Here is a 19,703-nt window from a genome sequence, read left to right as displayed (position 1 = left end):
TTTTCGCCAAATTTCCGTTTTTCTCACAAATAAACGCAAGTTATTTGAATGAAATGTTACCACTAACATGAAGTACAATATGTCACAAGAAGACAATGTCAGATTCACCGGGATCCATGGAAGCGTTCGAGAGTTATGACCTCATAAAGGTACAGTGGTCAGAATTGTAAAAATTGGCCCGGTCATGAACGTGCAAACCACCCTTGGGGGTGAAGGGGTTAAACACTGCAGCCTGGTAGCAACAAAGTCGAGTTATCTTTTGTCTGTTGGACTACGCAGTTACTGTTTTCAATAATAACCCAAACATCAATCAAGATATGAAAAGACATAAAGAGCTGATTGACCCCGACGTGATTTGAACACGCAACCTTCTGATCTGGAGTCAGACGCGCTACCGTTGCGCCACAAGGTCAGTTTAAAAGTGCTGTTGCTCCCATACTTCACACGAAAAGTGCATGATAAAATATATGGACACCATCTTGAAATTTGTTACTTATAATCACAGTTTGGAAAAGATATAAACAAGGATAAATTAAGGTGTTCACTTTCAGATTCAGGGATTTCCAATTAAAAATTTAGAATATAGTAATAAACCCTTTTTTCTTACAAATTCAAAGATGACAATGGGATGAACAAATTAATAGGTGTTTCTGACTTGCCCCAAATTTTCTGTTTTGAACTTAGTTCCCAATGATATATCTCATCAAAGGATTGTTGAAAAGATTTTATTTGGTAGAATTAAAAAAGCAATTTTTCAAACACTTTCCTGACAGGTGGCAACAATATCATGATAATCTATTGTCAGTTAGAATACGCAGTTTCTGTTTTCAATCTTAACCCAAACATCGATCAACTTTTAAAAAGATGAAAGAGATACTTGAACGTGACATAATTTAAACATGCATCATTCTGACCAGGAGTAAGGCGCACTACCGTCAGTGTATGAGGACAGCTGTAAAACTTGCTTGCTCCCATAATTCACTTGTAAAGTGCATGAGGAAATATACAGACACCATCTTGAAATTTGCTACTTTAAATCACAGTTTAGAAAAGTAATAACAAGGATGAATTAGGATCTTCACGTTCCGATTCAGGGATTTCCAGTTTAAAGTTTAGATTCTAGTAATAAGCCTGATTTTCTTACAAATTCAAAGATGACAATGGTATGAACAAAGCGATAGGTGTTCTTGGCATTTATTACATTTATTAATGTTTTTAACTCAATTCCCAATAATATTTCTCATCAAAGTATTGTTGAGAAGATTTTAATCTATAGAATTAAAAAAACACTTTTTTAAAAACTGTTCTGACCTGTGTCAACAACATTGTGTTAATCTATTTACAGTTGGATTACCCAGTTTCTGTTTTCAATCTTAACCCAAACATTGATCAAGCTATAAAAATATGAAAGAGCTGCTTGACCGTGACGTGATTTGAATACACAACTTTCTGATATGGATTCAGAAGCACTACAGTTGAATTAAGATCTTCACAATCAGATTCAGTGATTTCCAGTCAAAAATTAAGAATCTAGTAATAAACCCTCTTTTCTTACAAATTCAAAGATGGCAATGGTAAAAATAAATTAATAGGTGCTTATGGCATTAATTACATTTAATTAATGTTTGGAACTCAATTCCCAATAACAATTCTTATCAAAGTCCTCTTGAAATGATTATAATCTGTAGAACTAAAAAATGCAGTTTCTTTAACACTGCAGCTTGGTAGCAACAAAGTCGATTTGACTTTTGTCAGTTGGACTACGCAGTTACTGTTTTCAATAATAACCCAAACATCAATCAAGATATGAAAAGACATAAAGAGCTGATTGACTTTGATGTGATTTGAACACACAACCTTCTGATGTGGAGTCAGACGCTCTACCGTTGCACCACGAAGTCTGTTGAAAGTATTGTTGCTCCCATACTTCACATGAAAAGTGCATGATAAAATATATGCACACCATCTTGAAATTTGCTACTTATAATCACAGTTTGGAAAATATATAAACAAGGATGAATTAAGGTCTTCACTTTCAGATTCAGGGATTTCCAAGTAAAAATTTAGAATATAGTAATAAACCCTTTTTTCTTACAAATTCAAAGATGACAATGGTATGAACAAATTAATAGGTGTTTCTGACTTGCCACAAATTTTCTGTTTTGAACTCAGTTCCCAATGATATATCTCATCAAAGGATTGTTGAAAAGATTTTATTCGGTAGAATTAAAAAAGCAATTTTTCAAACACTTTCCTGACAGGTGGCAACAAGATCATGATAATCTATTGTCAGTTAGAATACGCAGTTTCTGTTTTCAATCTTAACCCAAACATCGATCAACTTTTAAAAAGATGAAAGAGATACTTGAACGTGACATAATTTAAACATGCATCATTCTGACCATGAGTAAGGCGCACTACCGTCAGTGTATGAGGACAGCTGTAAAACTTGCTTGCTCCCATAATTCACTTGTAAAGTGCATGAGGAAATATACAGACACCATCTTGAAATTTGCTACTTTAAATCACAGTTTAGAAAAGTAATAACAAGGATGAATTAGGATCTTCACGTTCCGATTCAGGGATTTCCAGTTTAAAGTTTAGATTCTAGTAATAAGCCTGATTTTCTTACAAATTCAAAGATGACAATGGTATGAACAAAGCGATAGGTGTTCTTGGCATTTATTACATTTATTAATGTTTTTAACTCAATTCCCAATAATATTTCTCATCAAAGTATTGTTGAGAAGATTTTAATCTATAGAATTAAAAAAACACTTTTTTAAAAACTGTTCTGACCTGTGTCAACAACATTGTGTTAATCTATTTACAGTTGGATTACCCAGTTTCTGTTTTCAATCTTAACCCAAACATTGATCAAGCTATAAAAATATGAAAGAGCTGCTAGACCGTGACGTGATTTGAATACACAACTTTCTGATATGGATTCAGAAGCACTACAGTTGAATTAAGATCTTCACAATCAGATTCAGTGATTTCCAGTCAAAAATTAAGAATCTGGTAATAAACCCTCTTTTCTTACAAATTCAAAGATGGCAATGGTAAAAATAAATTAATAGGTGCTTATGGCATTAATTACATTTATTAATGTTTGGAACTCAATTCCCAATAACAATTCTTATCAAAGTCCTCTTGATACGATTATAATCTGTAGAACTAAAAAATGCAGTTTCTTAAACACTGCAGCCTGGTAGCAACAAAGTCGAGTTATCTTTTGTCAGTTGGACTACGCAGTTGCTGTTTTCAATAATAACCCAAACATCAATCAAGATATGAAAAGACATAAAGAACTGACTGACCCCGACGTGATTTGAACACGCAACCTTCTGATCTGGAGTCAGATGCGCTACCGTTGCACCACGAGGTCAGTTGAAAAGTGTTGTTGCTCCCATACTTCACATGAAAAGTGCGTGATAAAATATATGGTCACCATCTTGAAATTTGCTACTTATAATCACAGTTTGGAAAAGATATAAACAAGGATGAATTAAGGTCTTCACTTTCAGATTCAGGGATTTCCAATTTTAAATTTAGAATATAGTAATAAACGCTTTTTTCTTACAAATTCAAAGATGACAATGGTATGAACAAATTAATAGGTGTTTCTGACTTGCCACAAATTTTCTGTTTTGAACTCAGTTCCCAATGATATATCTCATCAAAGGATTGTTGAAAAGATTTTATTCGGTAGAATTAAAAAAGCAATTTTTCAAACACTTTCCTGATATGTGGCAACAAGATCATGATAATCTATTGTCAGTTAGAATACGCAGTTTCTGTTTTCAATCTTAACCCAAACATCGATCAACTTTTAAAAAGATGAAAGAGATACTTGAACGTGACATAATTTAAACATGCATCATTCTGACCAGGAGTAAGGCGCACTACCGTCAGTGTATGAGGACAGCTGTAAAACTTGCTTGCTCCCATAATTCACTTGTAAAGTGCATGAGGAAATATACAGACACCATCTTGAAATTTGCTACTTTAAATCAGAGTTTAGAAAAGTAATAACAAGGATGAATTAGGATCTTCACGTTCCGATTCAGGGATTTCCAGTTTAAAGTTTAGATTCTATTAATAAGCCTGATTTTCTTACAAATTCAAAGATGACAATGGTATGAACAAAGCGATAGGTGTTCCTGGCGTTTATTACATTTATTAATGTTTTTAACTCAATTCCCAATAATATTTCTCATCAAAGTATTGTTGATAAGATTTTAATCTATAGAATTAAAAAAACACTTTTTTAAAAACTGTTCTGACCTGTGTCAACAACGTTGTGTTAATCTATTTTCAGTTGGATTACCCAGTTTCTGTTTTCAATCTTAACCCAAACATCGATCAAGCTATAAAAATATGAAAGAGCTGCTTGACCATGACGTGATTTGAATACACAACTTTCTGATATGGATTCAGAAGCACTACAGTTGAATTAAGATCTTCACAATCATATTCAGTGATTTCCAGTCAAAAATTAAGAATCTGGTAATAAACCCTCTTTTCTTACAAATTCAAAGATGGCAATGGTAAAAATAAATTAATAGGTGCTTATGGCATTAATTACATTTATTAATGTTTGGAACTCAATTCCCAATAACAATTCTTATCAAAGTCATATTGAAACGATTATATGTAGAACTAAAAAATGCAGTTTCTTAAACACTGCAGCCTGGTAGCAACAAGGTCGAGTTAACTTTTGTCAGTAGGACTATGCAGTTACTGTTTTCAATAATAACACAAACATCAATTAAGATATGAAAAGACAAAAAGAGCTGATTGACCCCAACGTGATTTGAACACGCAACCTTCTGATCTGGAGTCAGATGCGCTACCGTTGCGCCACGAGGTCAGTTGAAAAGTGTTGCTGCTCCCATACTTCACATGAAAAGTGCATGATAAAATATATGGACACCATCTTGAAATTTGCTACTTATAATCACAGTTTGGAAAAGATATAAACAAGGATGAATTAAGGTCTTCACCTTCAGATTCAGGGATTTCCAATTAAAAATTTAGAATATAGTAATAAACCCTTTTTACTTACAAATTCAAAGATGACAATGGTATGAACAAATTAATAGGTGTTTCTGACTTTCCACAAATTTTCTGTTTTGAACTCAGTTCCCAATGATATATCTCATCAAAGGATTGTTGAAAAGATTTTATTCGGTAGAATTAAAAAAGCAATTTTTCAAACACTTTCCTGACAGGTGGCAACAAGATCATGATAATCTATTGTCAGTTAGAATACGCAGTCTCTGTTTTCAATCTTAACCCAAACATCGATCAACTTTTAAAAGGATGAAAGAGATACTCGAACGTGACATAATTTAAACATGCATCATTCTGACCAGGAGTAAGGCGCACTACCGTCAGTGTATGAGGACAGCTGTAAAACTTGCTTGCTCCCATAATTCACTTGTAAAGTGCATGAGGAAATATACAGACACCATCTTGAAATTTGCTACTTTAAATCACAGTTTAGAAAAGTAATAACAAGGATGAATTAGGATCTTCACGTTCCGATTCAGGGATTTCCAGTTTAAAGTTTAGATTCTAGTAATAAGCCTGATTTTCTTGCAAATTCAAAGATGACAATGGTATGAACAAAGCGATAGGTGTTCCTGGCATTTATTCCATTTATTAATGTTTTTAACTCAATTCCCAATAATATTTCTCATCAAAGTATTGTTGATAAGATTTTAATCTATAGAATTAAAAAAACTCTTTTTTAAAAACTGTTCTGACCTGTGTCAACAACGTTGTGTTAATCTATTTTCAGTTGGATTACCCAGTTTCTGTTTTCAATCTTAACCCAAACATCGATCAAGCTATAAAAATATGAAAGAGCTGCTTGACCATGACGTGATTTGAATACACAACTTTCTGATATGGATTCAGAAGCACTACAGTTGAATTAAGATCTTCACAATCAGATTCAGTGATTTCCAGTCAAAAATTAAGAAACTGGTAATAAACCGTCTTTTCTTACGAATTCAAAGATGGCAATGGTTAAATTAAATTAATAGGTGCTTATGGCATTAATTACATTTATTAATGTTTGGAACTCAATTCCCAATAACAATTCTTATTAAAGTTCTCTTGAAATGATTATAATCTGTAGAACTAAAAAATGCAGTTTCTTAAACACTGCAGCCTGGTAGCAACAAAGTCGAGTTAACTTTTGTCAAGTTGGACTACGCAGTTGCTGTTTTCAATAATAGCCCAAACATCAATCAAGATATGAAAAGACATACACTCACTGGCCACTTTATTAGGTACACCTGTCCAACTGTGTGTTAAGACTTAATTTCTAATCAGCCAATCACATGGCGGCAACTCAGTGCATTTAGGCATGTAGACATGGTCAAGACAATCTCCTGCAGTTCAAACCGAGCATCAGTATGGGGAAGAAAGGTGATTTGAGTGCCTTTGAACGTGGCATGATTGTTGGTGCCAGAAGGGCTGGTCTGAGTATTTCAGAAACTGCTGATCTACTGGGATTTTCACACACAACCATCTCTAGGGTTTACAGAGAATGTTCCGAAAAAGAAAAAAAATCCAGTGAGCGGCAGTTCTGTGGCCGGAAATGCCTTGTTGATGCCAGAGATCAGAGGAGAATGGGCATACTGGTTCGAGCTGATAGAAAGGCAACAGTGACTCAAATTGCCACCCGTTACAACCAAGGTAGGCAGAAGAGCATCTCTGAACGCACAGTGCGTTGAACTTTGAGGCAGATGGGCTACAGCAGCAGAAGACCACACTGGGTACCACTCCTCTCAGCTAAGAACAGGAAACTGAGGCTACAATTTGCACAAGCTCATCGAAATTGGACAGTAGAAGATTGGAAAAACGTTGCCTGGTCTGATGAGTCTCGATTTCTGCTGCGACATTCAGATGGTAGGGTCAGAATTTGGCGTAAACAACATGAAAGCATGGATCCATCCAGCCTTGTATCAACGGTTCAGGCTGGTGGTGGTGTCATGGTGTGGGGAATTTTTTCTTGGCACTCTTTGGGCCCCTTGGTACCAATTGAGCATCGTTGCAACGCCACAGCCTACCTGAGTATTGTTGCTGACCATGTCCATCCCTTTATGACCACAATGTACCCAACATCTGATGGCTACTTTCAGCAGGATAATGCGCCATGTCATAAAGCTCGAATCATCTCAGATTGGTTTCTTGAACATGACAATGAGTTCACTGTACTCAAATGGCCTCCTCAGTCACCAGATCTCAATCCAATAGAGCATCTTTGGGATGTGGTGGAACGGGAGATTCGCATAAGGGATGTGCAGCCGACAAATCTGCGCCAACTGTGTGATGCCATCATGTCAATATGGTCCAAAATCTCTGAGGAATGCTTCCAGCACCTTGATGAATCTCTGCCACGAAGAATTGAGGCAGTTCTGAAGGCAAAAGGGGGTCCAACCCGTTACTAGCATGGTGTACCTAATAAAGTGGCCAGTGAGTATAAAGAGCTGATTGACCCCGACGTGATTTGAACACTCAACCTTCTGATCTGGAGTCAGACACGCTACCATTGCACCACGAGGTCAGTCGAAAAGAGCTGTTGCTCCCATACTTCACATGAAAAGTGCATGATAAAATATATGGACACCATCTTGAAATTTGCTACTTATAATCACAGTTTGGAAAAGATATAAACAAGGATGAATTAAGGTCTTCACTTTCAGATTCAGGGATTTCCAATTAAAAATTTAGAATATAGCAATAAACCCTTTTTTCTTACAAATTCAAAGATGACAATGGTATGAACAAATTAATAGGTGTTTCTGACTTGCCACAAATTTTCTGTTTTGAACTCAGTTCCCAATGATATATCTCATCAAAGGATCGTTGAAAAGATTTTATTCGGTAGAATTAAAAAAGTAATTTTTCAAACACTTTCCTGACAGGTGGCAACAAGATCATGATAATCCATTGTCAGTTAGAATACGCAGTTTCTGTTTTCAATCTTAACCCAAACATCGATCATCTTTTAAAAAGATGAAAGAGATACTTGAACGTGACATAATTTAAACATGCATCATTCTGACCAGGAGTAAGGCGCACTACCGTCAGTGTATGAGGACAGCTGTAAAACTTGCTTGCTCCCATAATTCACTTGTAAAGTGCATGAGGAAATATACAGACACCATCTTGAAATTTGCTACTTTAAATCACAGTTTAGAAAAGTAATAACAAGGATGAATTAGTATCTTCACTTTCCGATTCAGGGATTTCCAGTTTAAAGTTTAGATTCTAGTAATAAGCCTGATTTTCTTACAAATTCAAAGATGACAATGGTATGAACAAAGCGATAGGTGTTCCTGGCATTTATTCCATTTATTAATGTTTTTAACTCAATTCCCAATAATATTTCTCATCAAAGTATTGTTGATAAGACTTTAATCTATAGAATTAAAAAAACACTTTTTTAAAAACTGTTCTGACCTGTGTCAACAACGTTGTGTTAATCTATTTTCAGTTGGATTACCCAGTTTCTGTTTTCAATCTTAACCCAAACATCGATCAAGCTATAAAAATATGAAAGAGCTGCTTGACCATGACGTGATTTGAATACACAACTTTCTGATATGGATTCAGAAGCACTACAGTTGAATTAAGATCTTCACAATCAGATTCAGTGATTTCCAGTCAAAAATTAAGAATCTGGTAATAAACCCTCTTTTCTTACAAATTCAAAGATGGCAATGGTAAAAATAAATTAATAGGTGCTTATGGCATTAATTACATTTATTAATGTTTGGAACTCAATTCCCAATAACAATTCTTATCAAAGTCCTCTTGAAACGATTATAATCTGTAGAACTAAAAAATGCAGTTTCTTAAACACTGCAGCCTGGTAGCAACAAAGTCGAGTTAACTTTTGTCAGTTGGACTACGCAGTTACTGCTTTCAATAATAAACCAAACATCAATCAAGATATGAAAAGACATAAAGAGTTGATTGACCCCGACGTGATTTGAACACGCAAACATCTGATCTAGAGTCAGACGCGCTACCGTTGCGCCACGAGGTCAATTGAAAAGTGTTGTTGCTCCCATACTTCACATGAAAAGTGCATGATAAAATATATGGACACCATCTTGAAATTTGCTACTTATAATCACAGTTTGGAAAAGATATAAACAAGGATGAATTAAGGTCTTCACTTTCAGATTCAGGGATTTCCAATTAAAAATTTAGAATATAGCAATAAACCCTTTTTTCTTACAAATTCAAAGATGACAATGGTATGAACAAATTAATAGGTGTTTCTGACTTGCCACAAATTTTCTGTTTTGAACTCAGTTCCCAATGATATATCTCATCAAAGGATTGTTGAAAAGATTTTATTCAGTAGAATTAAAAAAGCAATTTTTCAAACATTTTCCTGACATGTGGCAACAAGATCATGATAATCTATTGTCAGTTAGAATAAGCAGTTTCTGTTTTCAATCTTAACCCAAACATCGATCAACTTTTAAAAAGATGAAAGAGATACTTGAACGTGACATAATTTAAAGATGCATCATTCTGACCAGGAGTAAGGCGCACTACCGTCAGTGTATGAGGACAGCTGTAAAACTTGTTTGCTCCCATAATTCACTTGTAAAGTGCATGAGGAAATATACAGAAACCATCTTGAAATTTGCTACTTTAAATCACAGTTTAGAAAAGTAATAACAAGGATGAATTAGGATCTTCACTTTCCGATTCAGGGATTTCCAGTTTAAAGTTTAGATTCTAGTAATAAGCCTGATTTTCTTACAAATTCAAAGATGACAATGGTATGGACAAAGCGATAGGTGTTCCTGGCATTTATTACATTTATTAATGTTTTTAACTCAATTCCCAATAATATTTCTCATCAAAGTATTGTTGATAAGATTTTAATCTATAGAATTAAAAAAACACTTTTTTAAAAACTGTTCTGACCTGTGTCAACAACGTTGTGTTAATCTATTTTCAGTTGGATTACCCAGTTTCTGTTTTCAATCTTAACCCAAACATCGATCAAGCTATAAAAATATGAAAGAGCTGCTTGACCATGACGTGATTTGAATACACAACTTTCTGATATGGATTCAGAAGCACTACAGTTGAATTAAGATCTTCACAATCAGATTCAGTGATTTCCAGTGAAAAATTAAGAATCTGGTAATAAACCCTCTTTTCTTACAAATTCAAAGATGGCAATGGTAAAAATAAATTAATAGGTGCTTATGGCATTAATTACATTTTTTAATGTTTGGAACTCAATTCCCAATGACAATTCTTATCAAAGTCCTCTTGAAACGATTATAATCTGTAGAACTAAAAAATGCAGTTTCTTAAACACTGCAGCTTGGTAGCAACAAAGTCGAGTTAACTTTTGTCAAGTTGGACTATGCAGTTGCTGTTTTCAATAATAACCCAAACATCAATCAAGATATGAAAAGACATAAAGAGCTGATTGCCCCCGACGTGATTTAAACACGCAACTTTCTGATCAGGAGTCAGACACGCTACCATTGCACCACGAGGTCAGTTGAAAAGTGTTGTTGCTCCCATACTTCACATGAAAAGTGCATGATAAAATATATGGACACCATCTTGAAATTTGCTACTTATAATCACAGTTTGGAAAAGATATAAACAAGGATGAATTAAGGTCTTCACTTTCAGATTCAGGGATTTCCAATTAAAAATTTAGAATATAGTAATAAACCGTTTTTTCTTACAAATTCAAAGATGACAATGGTATGAACAAATTAATAGGTGTTTCTGACTTGCCACAAATTTTCTGTTTTGAACTCAGTTCCCAATGATATATCTCATCAAAGGATTGTTGAAAAGATTTTATTCAGTAGAATTAAAAAAGCAATTTTTCAAACACTTTCCTGACAGGTGGCAACAAGATCATGATAATCCATTGTCAGTTAGAATACGCAGTTTCTGTTTTCAATCTTAACCCAAACATCGATCAACTTTTAAAAATATGAAAGAGATACTTGAACGTGACATACTTTAAACATGCATCATTCTGACCAGGAGTAAGGCGCACTACCATCAGTGTATGAGGACAGCTGTAAAACTTGCTTGCTCCCATAATTCACTTGTAAAGTGCATGAGGAAATATACAGACACCATCTTGAAATTTGCTACTTTAAATCACAGTTTAGAAAAGTAATAACAAGGATGAATTAGGATCTTCACGTTCCGATTCAGGGATTTCCAGTTTAAAGTTTAGATTCTAGTAATAAGCCTGATTTTCTTACAAATTCAAAGATGACAATGGTATGAACAAAGCGATAGGTGTTCCTGGCATTTATTACATTTATTAATGTTTTTAACTCAATTCCCAATAATATTTCTCATCAAAGTATTATTGATAAGATTTTAATCTATAGAATTAAAAAAACACTTTATTAAAAACTGTTCTGACCTGTGTCAACAACGTTGTGTTAATCTATTTTCAGTTGGATTACCCAGTTTCTGTTTTCAATCTTAACTAGTGTTGAGCATTCCGATACTGCAAGTATCGGGTATCGGCCGATACTTGCTGTATCGGAATTCCGATACCGACTTCCGATATTTTTTCAATATCGGAATTCGGCATCGGAATCGGAAGTTCAGTTGATTGACGGCCTGACGTCATCATGATGCGCGGTGTGTGCGCATCATGATGCGCCATCATTTCGGGCCTTCCGGGGGTCTCTGCCGGCCTGCCGGGGGGCTGTGCCGGCCTGCCGGGGGGCTGTGTGGACTGCCCGGGGTCTGTACCGGCCTGCCGGGGGGCTGTGCCGGCCTGCCGGTGGTCTGTGCACCCTGTGGGGGTCTGTACCGGCCTGCCGGGGGGCTGTGCCGGCCTGCCGGGGGGCTGTGCTGATGTCCGGGGGTCTGTGCAAGCATCGTCCGATGGGACTACAAGTCCCATCGGGCGATGCCTGCTACCATGACAGTGATTGACACATTAGCCAATGATGGGACAGTAGTAGTCCCATCATCCGGCTAATGTGTTAAATGTTAAAAAAAAAAAAAATACTACATACATACTACATGCATGCTACATACATACTACATGCTACATACATACTACATATATACTACATACATACTACATACATGCTACATACATACTACATGCATGCTACATACATACTACATGCTACATACATACTACATGCATGCTACATACATACTACATATATACTACATACATGCTACATACATACTGCATGCTACATACATACTACATACATACTACATACATACTACATGCATGCTACATACATACTACATATATACTACATGCATGCTACATACATACTACATGCTACATACATACTACATATATACTACATAATAATAATAATAATAATAATAATAATAATAATAATAATAATAAATTTTATTTTTATAGCACCGACATATTCCGCAGCACTTTACATTTCAGAGGGGATTTGTACAGACAATAGACATTACAGCATAACAATAATCACATACAGTAGATTATAACAAATACCAAGAGGAGTGAGGGCCCTGCTCGCAAGCTTACAGTCTATGAGGAAAGAGGTAGACACGAAAGGTGGGTGGTAACAGTTGCCCTGATTGTATGGACCAGCCATAATGTTAAGTGTGTAACAGTACAGACACAGAGGGCTAATGGATGCATAAAGCATGTGGGAACATGATGCTGGGAACCTGGTTATGGTAAAATTTTTGGCTCTGCCACACAGGGATAGGTTAGGTTAATGTGTTGAGGCGATAGGCCAGTCTGAATAAATGCGTTTTCAGGACACGCTTAAAATTGTGGGGACTGGGGACTAATCGTATTGACCTGGGAAGTGCATTCCAAAGAATTGGCGCGGCACGTGTAAAGTCTTGGAGACGGGAGTGGGAGGTTCTGACTATTGAGGATACTAACCTCAGGTCATCAGCAGAACGGAGGGCGCGGGTAGGGTGGTATACTGAAACAAGGGAGGAGATGTAGGGTGGTGCTGAGCCATGGAGGGCTTTGTGGGTGAGGGTAATAAGTTTATACTGAATTCTGGAGTGGATGGGTAGCCAGTGTAATGACTGGCACAAGGTAGAGGCATCGGTGTAACGATTGGTGAGGAATATGATCCTGGCTGCAGCATTCAAGACAGATTGGAGAGGGGAGAGTTTTGTAAGAGGGAGACCGATTAGAAGAGAGTTACAATAGTCGAGACGAGAATGAATAAGAGAAACAGTAAGAGTTTTTGCAGAGTCAAAAGTAAGAAAAGGTCGAATTCTAGAAATGTTTTTGAGGTGCAGATGACAAGAGTGAGCCAGTGATCGAATGTGGGGGGCAAAGGAAAGCTCGGAATCAAGTATGACCCCAAGACAGCGGGCATGTTGCTGGGGAGTAATAGTGGAACCACAGACGGAAATGGCAATGTCGGGTGTAGGTACATTAGTAGCGGGAGGAAACACAAGGAGTTCAGTCTTTGATAGGTTCAGTTTCAGACATAGTGAGGACATGATATTAGACACAGTGTTTAGACAATCGCCAGTGTTTTCTAGAAAGGCTGGCGTGATGTCAGGAGAAGAAGCGTATAATTGGGTGTCATCAGCATAGAGATGGTACTTGAAACCAAATCTACTGATTGTTTGACCAATAGGGGCAGTGTACAAGGAGAAGAAGAGGGGGCCTAGAACCGATCCTTGAGGGACCCCAACAGTAAGGGGAAGGTGAGAGGAGGAGGAACCGGCAAAAGAAACAGTAAAGGAGCGGTCGGAGAGATAGGAGGAGAACCAGGAGAAAACGGTGTCCTTGAGGCCAATGGAACGGAGCATAGTGAGGAGGAGCTGATGATCCACAGTGTCGAATGCTGCAGAGAGATCCAAGAGAATTAGCATGGAGTAATGACCATTTGATTTAGCTGTTAGCAGATCATTAGAGACTTTAGTGAGGGCAGTTTCAGTGGAGTGTAAAGAGCGGAAACCGGATTGGAGAGGGTCGAGAACAGAGTTTTCTGAGAGATAGCGGATAAGACGGGAGTGGACCAGGCGTTCCAGGAGTTTAGAGATGAAGGGAAGGTTAGAGACAGGTCTATAGTTAGCAGCACAATTTTGGTCGAGGGATGGTTTTTTAAGTAGTGGATGTATGATGGCATGCTTAAATGAGGAGGGAAAAATACCAGAAGAGAGAGAGAGGTTAAATATTTTAGTTAGGTGAGGGGTGACAGCAGGGGAAAGGGACTGGAGGAGATGTGACGGAAATGGGTCACTGGTGCAAGTAGTTGGGCGAGAAGATGCAAGGAGCCTGCTTACTTCTTCTTCTGTGACTGGTTCAAAATCAGAGAGTGAGTTAGATGCAGTGGGGGAGGGAGGACAGTGCATGGTATGAGGGGATTTGGAGATAATTTCCTGTCGGATCTGGTCAATTTTTTCTTTGAAGTAATTGGCCAGATCGTCAGCTCGGAGCTCAGTGGTTGGGGCCTGTACTCTTGGATTGAGTAGAGAATGAAAAGTGTCAAAGAGACGTTTCGGGTTATTAGACAGTGAGATGATGAGGGTGTTGAAATAGGTTTGTTTGGAGAGGTGAAGGGCAGTGTTGTATGTTCTAAGCATAAACTTAAAATGGATGAAATCTTCGTGTAGATTGGATTTTCTCCACAGACGTTCGGCGCACCTGGAGCACCGCTGCAGGAAACGTGTTTGCACCGTGTGCCAGGGTTGTCGCCGTCTGCGTTGTGGTGTTCTATTTATAGGGGGTGCAAATTCATCCAGGGCAGTTTGAAGTGTTTCATTGTAATGCTTCAATGCAGAATCAGGACATGAGTGGGAGGAGATAGGGGCCAATGAAGACTGCAAGTTCTTCAGAAGTTTCTGGGTGTTAATGGCCTGTGTGTTTCTATAAGTCTGGACAGTGGGGGTGACCTGAGCAGCCTGGCAGTTCTTTATAGAGAATGAAAGAAGATTGTGGTCAGAGAGCGGGAGAGGGGAGTTTGCAAAATCATCCACTGCACAAAGCCGAGAGAAGACCAAGTCGAGGGAGTTTCCGTCTTCATGCATTGGAGAATTAGTAAGCTGCGAAAGGCCAAATGAGGAGGTTAGAGATAAAAGGTGAGTAGCAGATGGGGAGAGGGGAAGAGCAATGGGGATGTTGAAGTCTCCCATGAGGAGGGTAGGGATGTCACAGGAGAGAAAATGTGGAAGCCAAGTGGCAAAATGATCCAGGAACTGATGGGAGGGGCCGGGAGGACGATATACCACCGCCACTCGCATGGAGAAGGGGGTGTAGAGTCTGACGGCATGGACCTCAAAAGAAGGGAAGACAAGTGAGGGTAGTTGAGGGATAACCTGAAAGGTACATTTTGGTGATAGGAGCAGACCAACGCCTCCACCAGCTCTATTGTCTGATCTTGGGGTATGAGAGAAGTGTAGCCCCCCGTATGAAAGAGCAGCAGCAGCGGTAGTATCTGACTGCTGGATCCAGGTTTCAGTAAGAGCCAGAAGGTTAAGAGAATTAGAAAGGAAGAAGTCATGAATGAAGGAGAGTTTGTTACACACTGAGCGAGAATTCCAAAGTGCACAATTAAGAGAGACAGATGGCATGCAGGGAATATTAATAAGATTAGAGGGGTTTCTGAGTGTAGCAGTGGGGGGGTTTGACTTTCTATAACATGGGGGACCAGGGTTGGGAGCAATGTCTCCTGCAACTAGGAGAAGGAGGATAGAAAGAGTGAGCAGATGGTTAAGTGATTTGTGAGAGCGTCTCTGGTGTTGAATGGTGGGACTGGCTGGATCTGTGCAATGTAACAATGTGAAAAGAGCATGAGTGCTATACATAGGAGAGGAAAGGAGCGAGGGGCCAATATGGATGGAGTGTGGAGAGTTAATGCCAGGGCGGTGGATGTGTGTGAATGCAGCGGCCAGGATATAAATTACACAAATGCATATGGTATATATTTGTTGTACTCCAAATGTACAGAGAGTAGATGTATATAAATGTCTTACCTGTCTCCTGCCTTGTCTAACTGCCATGTTATAACTGCCAGAAGTACTTTGATACATGTACTTCGATAACATGTGCATAAATGCCACCCCTGCATAAATGCTCCCCCTGTACATACATACAAAAAAAAAAAGTCCCTAGTCTCACTTTATGCCATTGCTGTGTGGGAATTTCCCACACAGCAATGGCATAAAGTGAGACTAGGGACTTTTTTTTTTTTTTAAGTGGCGGAGGAATACAGTGCGGAAGGATACCTACCTTCCGTCATTGGATTCCTGCAGCCCGTAGAGAACGGCAGCAACAGCTGATGCTGCAGTTCTCTACCCAAGATCGTCGTGGGACACACTCGTGGACTGCTTCGGATCGTGGGTGAGTATTTTTGTGGTTTGTTATGTTAATATTTATTCCGGAAAAGACAATGGCTTCGGGGAACAATGTGACAAGTATTGGTAAGTATGTTACTCTATGTTATATGTACTGTATGTCTATGTATGTATTGTATGAATGTATTGTATGTATGTAGTATATATGTGGTATGTATGTAGCATGTAGTATGTATGTAGTATGTATGTAGCATGCATGTAGCATGTAGTATGTATGTAGCATGCATGTAGTATATATGTAGTATGTATGTAGCATGCATGTAGTATATATGTAGCATGTATGTAGTATGTATGTGGTATGTATGTAGCATGTAGTATGTATGTAGCATGTATGTAGTATATATGTAGTATGTATGTAGCATGTAGTATGTATGTAGTATGTATGTAGTATGTATGTGGTATGTATGTAGCATGTAGTATGTATGTAGCATGCATGTAGTATATATGTAGTATGTAGTATGTATGTAGTATGTATGTGGTATGTATGTAGCATGTAGTATGTATGTAGCATGCATGTAGCATGCATGTAGTATGTATGTAGCATGCATGTAGCATGTATGTAGCATGCATGTAGTATATATGTAGTATGTATGTAGCATGTAGTATGTATGTAGTATGTATGTAGTATGTATGTGGTATGTATGTAGCATGTAGTATGTATGTAGCATGCATGTAGTATATATGTAGTATGTAGTATGTATGTAGTATGTATGTGGTATGTATGTAGCATGTAGTATGTATGTAGCATGCATGTAGCATGCATGTAGTATGTATGTAGCATGCATGTAGTATGTATGTAGCATGCATGTAGTATGTATGTAGTATGTATGTAGTATGTATGTAGCATGCAGTATGTATGTAGCATGTATGTAGTATGTATGTAGTATATATGTAGTATGTATGTAGCATGTAGTATGTATGTAGCATGCATGTAGTATATATGTAGTATGTATGTAGCATGCATGTAGTATGTATGTAGTGTGTATGTAGTATGTATGTAGCATGCAGTATGTATGTAGCATGCATGTAGTAAGTATGTAGTATGTATGTAGTATGTATGTAGCATGCAGTATGTATGTAGCATGTATGTAGTATGTATGTAGCATGCATGTAGTATGTATGTAGCATGTAGTATGTATGTAGCATGCATGTAGTATGCATGTAGCATGTATGTAGTATGTATGTAGTATATATGTAGTATGTATGTAGCATGTAGTATGTATGTAGCATGCATGTAGTATGTATGTAGTATTTTTTTTTTTTTAACATTTAACACATTAGCCGGATGATGGGACTACTACTGTCCCATCATTGGCTAATGTGTCAATCACTGTCATGGTAGAAGGCATCGCCCGATGGGACTTGTAGTCCCATCGGACGATGCCTGCACAGACCCCCGGAGCCTGCACAGCCCCCCGGCAGGCCGGCACAGCCCCCCGGCAGGCCGGCACAGCCCCCCGGCAGGCCGGGACAGCCCCCCGGAGCCTGCACAGCCCCCCGGCAGGCCGGCACAGCCCCCCGGCAGGCCGGCACAGCCCCCCGGAGCCAGAACAGACCACCGGCAGGCCGGCACAGACCAACGGAGCCTGCACAGACCCCCTGGCAGGCCGGCACAGCCCCCCGAAAGGCCCGTACAGACCCCAGAGAGGCTGTACAAGGGCAGGAAAGGGTTTTTCTTATTCCGATACCGGAAGTCCCATAGACTTGAATGGGACTTCCGGTATCGGAATCGGCGATACCGATACTTTTTTTAAAGATCGGCCGATACCATCCGATACGATACTTTGAAGTATCGGACGGTATCGCTCAACTCTAATCTTAACCCAAACCCAAACATCGATCAAGCTATAAAAATATGAAAGAGCTGCTTGACCATGACGTGATTTGAATACACAACTTTCTGATATGGATTCAGAAGCACTACAGTTGAATTAAGATCTTCACAATCAGATTCAGTGATTTCCAGTCAAAAATTAAGAATCTGGTAATAAACCCTCTTTTCTTACAAATTCAAAGATGGCAATGGTAAAAATAAATTAATAGGTGCTTATGGCATTAATTACATTTATTAATGTTTGGAACTCAATTCCCAATAACAATTCTTATCAAAGTCCTCTTGAAACGATTATAATTTGTAGAACTAAAAAATGCAGTTTCTTAAACACTGCAGCCTGGTAGCAACAAAGTCGAGTTAACTTTTGCCAAGTTGGACTACGCAGTTGCTGTTTTCAATAATAACACAAACATCAATCAAGATATGAAAAGACATAAAGAGCTGCTTGACCCCGACGTGATTTGAACACACAACCTTCTGATCTGGAGTCAGACGCGCTACCGTTGCGCCACAAGGTCAGTTGAAAAGTGTTGTTGCTCCCATACTTCACATGAAAAGTGCATGATAAAATATATGGACACCATCTTGAAATTTGCTACTTATAATCACAGTTTGGAAAAGATATAAACAAGGATGAATTAAGGTCTTCACTTTCAGATTCAGGGATTTCCAATTAAAAATTTAGAATATAGTAATAAACCCTTTTTTCTTACAAATTCAAAGATGACAATGGTATGAACAAATTAATAGGTGTTTCTGACTTGCCACAAATTTTCTGTTTTGAACTCAGTTCCCAATGATATATCTCATCAAAGGATTGTTGAAAAGATTTTATTCGGTAGAATTAAAAAAGCAATTTTTCAAACATTTTCCTGACAGGTGGCAACAAGATCATGATAATCCATTGTCAGTTAGAATACGCAGTTTCTGTTTTCAATCTTAACCCAAACATCGATCAACTTTTAAAAATATGAAAGAGATACTTGAACGTGACATAATTTAAACATGCATCATTCTGACCAGGAGTAAGGCGCACTACCGTCAGTGTATGAGGACAGCTGTAAAACTTGCTTGCTCCCATAATTCACTTGTAAAGTGCATGAGGAAATATACAGACACCATCTTGAAATTTGCTACTTTAAATCACAGTTTAGAAAAGTAATAACAAGGATGAATTAGGATCTTCACGTTCCGATTCAGGGATTTCCAGTTTAAAGTTTAGATTCTAGTAATAAGCCTGATTTTCTTACAAATTCAAAGATGACAATGGTATGAACAAAGCGATAGGTGTTCCTGGCATTTATTACATTTATTAATGTTTTTAACTCAATTCCCAATAATATTTCTCATCAAAGTATTGTTGATAAGATTTTAATCTATAGAATTAAAAAAACACTTTTTTAAAAACTGTTCTGACCTGTGTCAACAACGTTGTGTTAATCTATTTTCAGTTGGATTACCCAGTTTCTGTTTTCAATCTTAACCCAAA

At 37.9% G+C, this 19,703-nt stretch overlaps 5 non-coding genes across 5 annotated transcripts; all 5 read right to left on the bottom strand.

Moving 5' to 3' along the window:
- Window positions 1–340: 340 nt before the first annotated feature.
- On the bottom strand, window positions 341–412 carry TRNAW-CCA (transfer RNA tryptophan (anticodon CCA)). The gene has a single exon. It is a non-coding gene; the product is annotated as a tRNA-Trp (tRNA).
- Window positions 413–3,316: 2,904 nt separating this feature from the next.
- TRNAW-CCA (transfer RNA tryptophan (anticodon CCA)) lies at window positions 3,317–3,388 on the bottom strand. Its single transcript has one exon. It is a non-coding gene; the product is annotated as a tRNA-Trp (tRNA).
- A 1,413-nt stretch (window positions 3,389–4,801) lies between these two features.
- On the bottom strand, window positions 4,802–4,873 carry TRNAW-CCA (transfer RNA tryptophan (anticodon CCA)). Its single transcript has one exon. It is a non-coding gene; the product is annotated as a tRNA-Trp (tRNA).
- Window positions 4,874–7,510: 2,637 nt separating this feature from the next.
- On the bottom strand, window positions 7,511–7,582 carry TRNAW-CCA (transfer RNA tryptophan (anticodon CCA)). Its single transcript has one exon. It is a non-coding gene; the product is annotated as a tRNA-Trp (tRNA).
- Window positions 7,583–18,660: 11,078 nt separating this feature from the next.
- TRNAW-CCA (transfer RNA tryptophan (anticodon CCA)) lies at window positions 18,661–18,732 on the bottom strand. Its single transcript has one exon. It is a non-coding gene; the product is annotated as a tRNA-Trp (tRNA).
- Between the last annotated feature and the right edge of the window lie 971 nt (window positions 18,733–19,703).

The sequence above is a fragment of the Dendrobates tinctorius genome, unplaced genomic scaffold (assembly GCF_039654945.1).
Source record: "Dendrobates tinctorius isolate UK_male_01 unplaced genomic scaffold, ASM3965494v1 ptg000178l, whole genome shotgun sequence".
In the NCBI taxonomy this organism is placed as follows: domain Eukaryota; kingdom Metazoa; phylum Chordata; class Amphibia; order Anura; family Dendrobatidae; genus Dendrobates; species Dendrobates tinctorius.
This window is presented reverse-complemented; position numbering and strand designations above follow the sequence as displayed.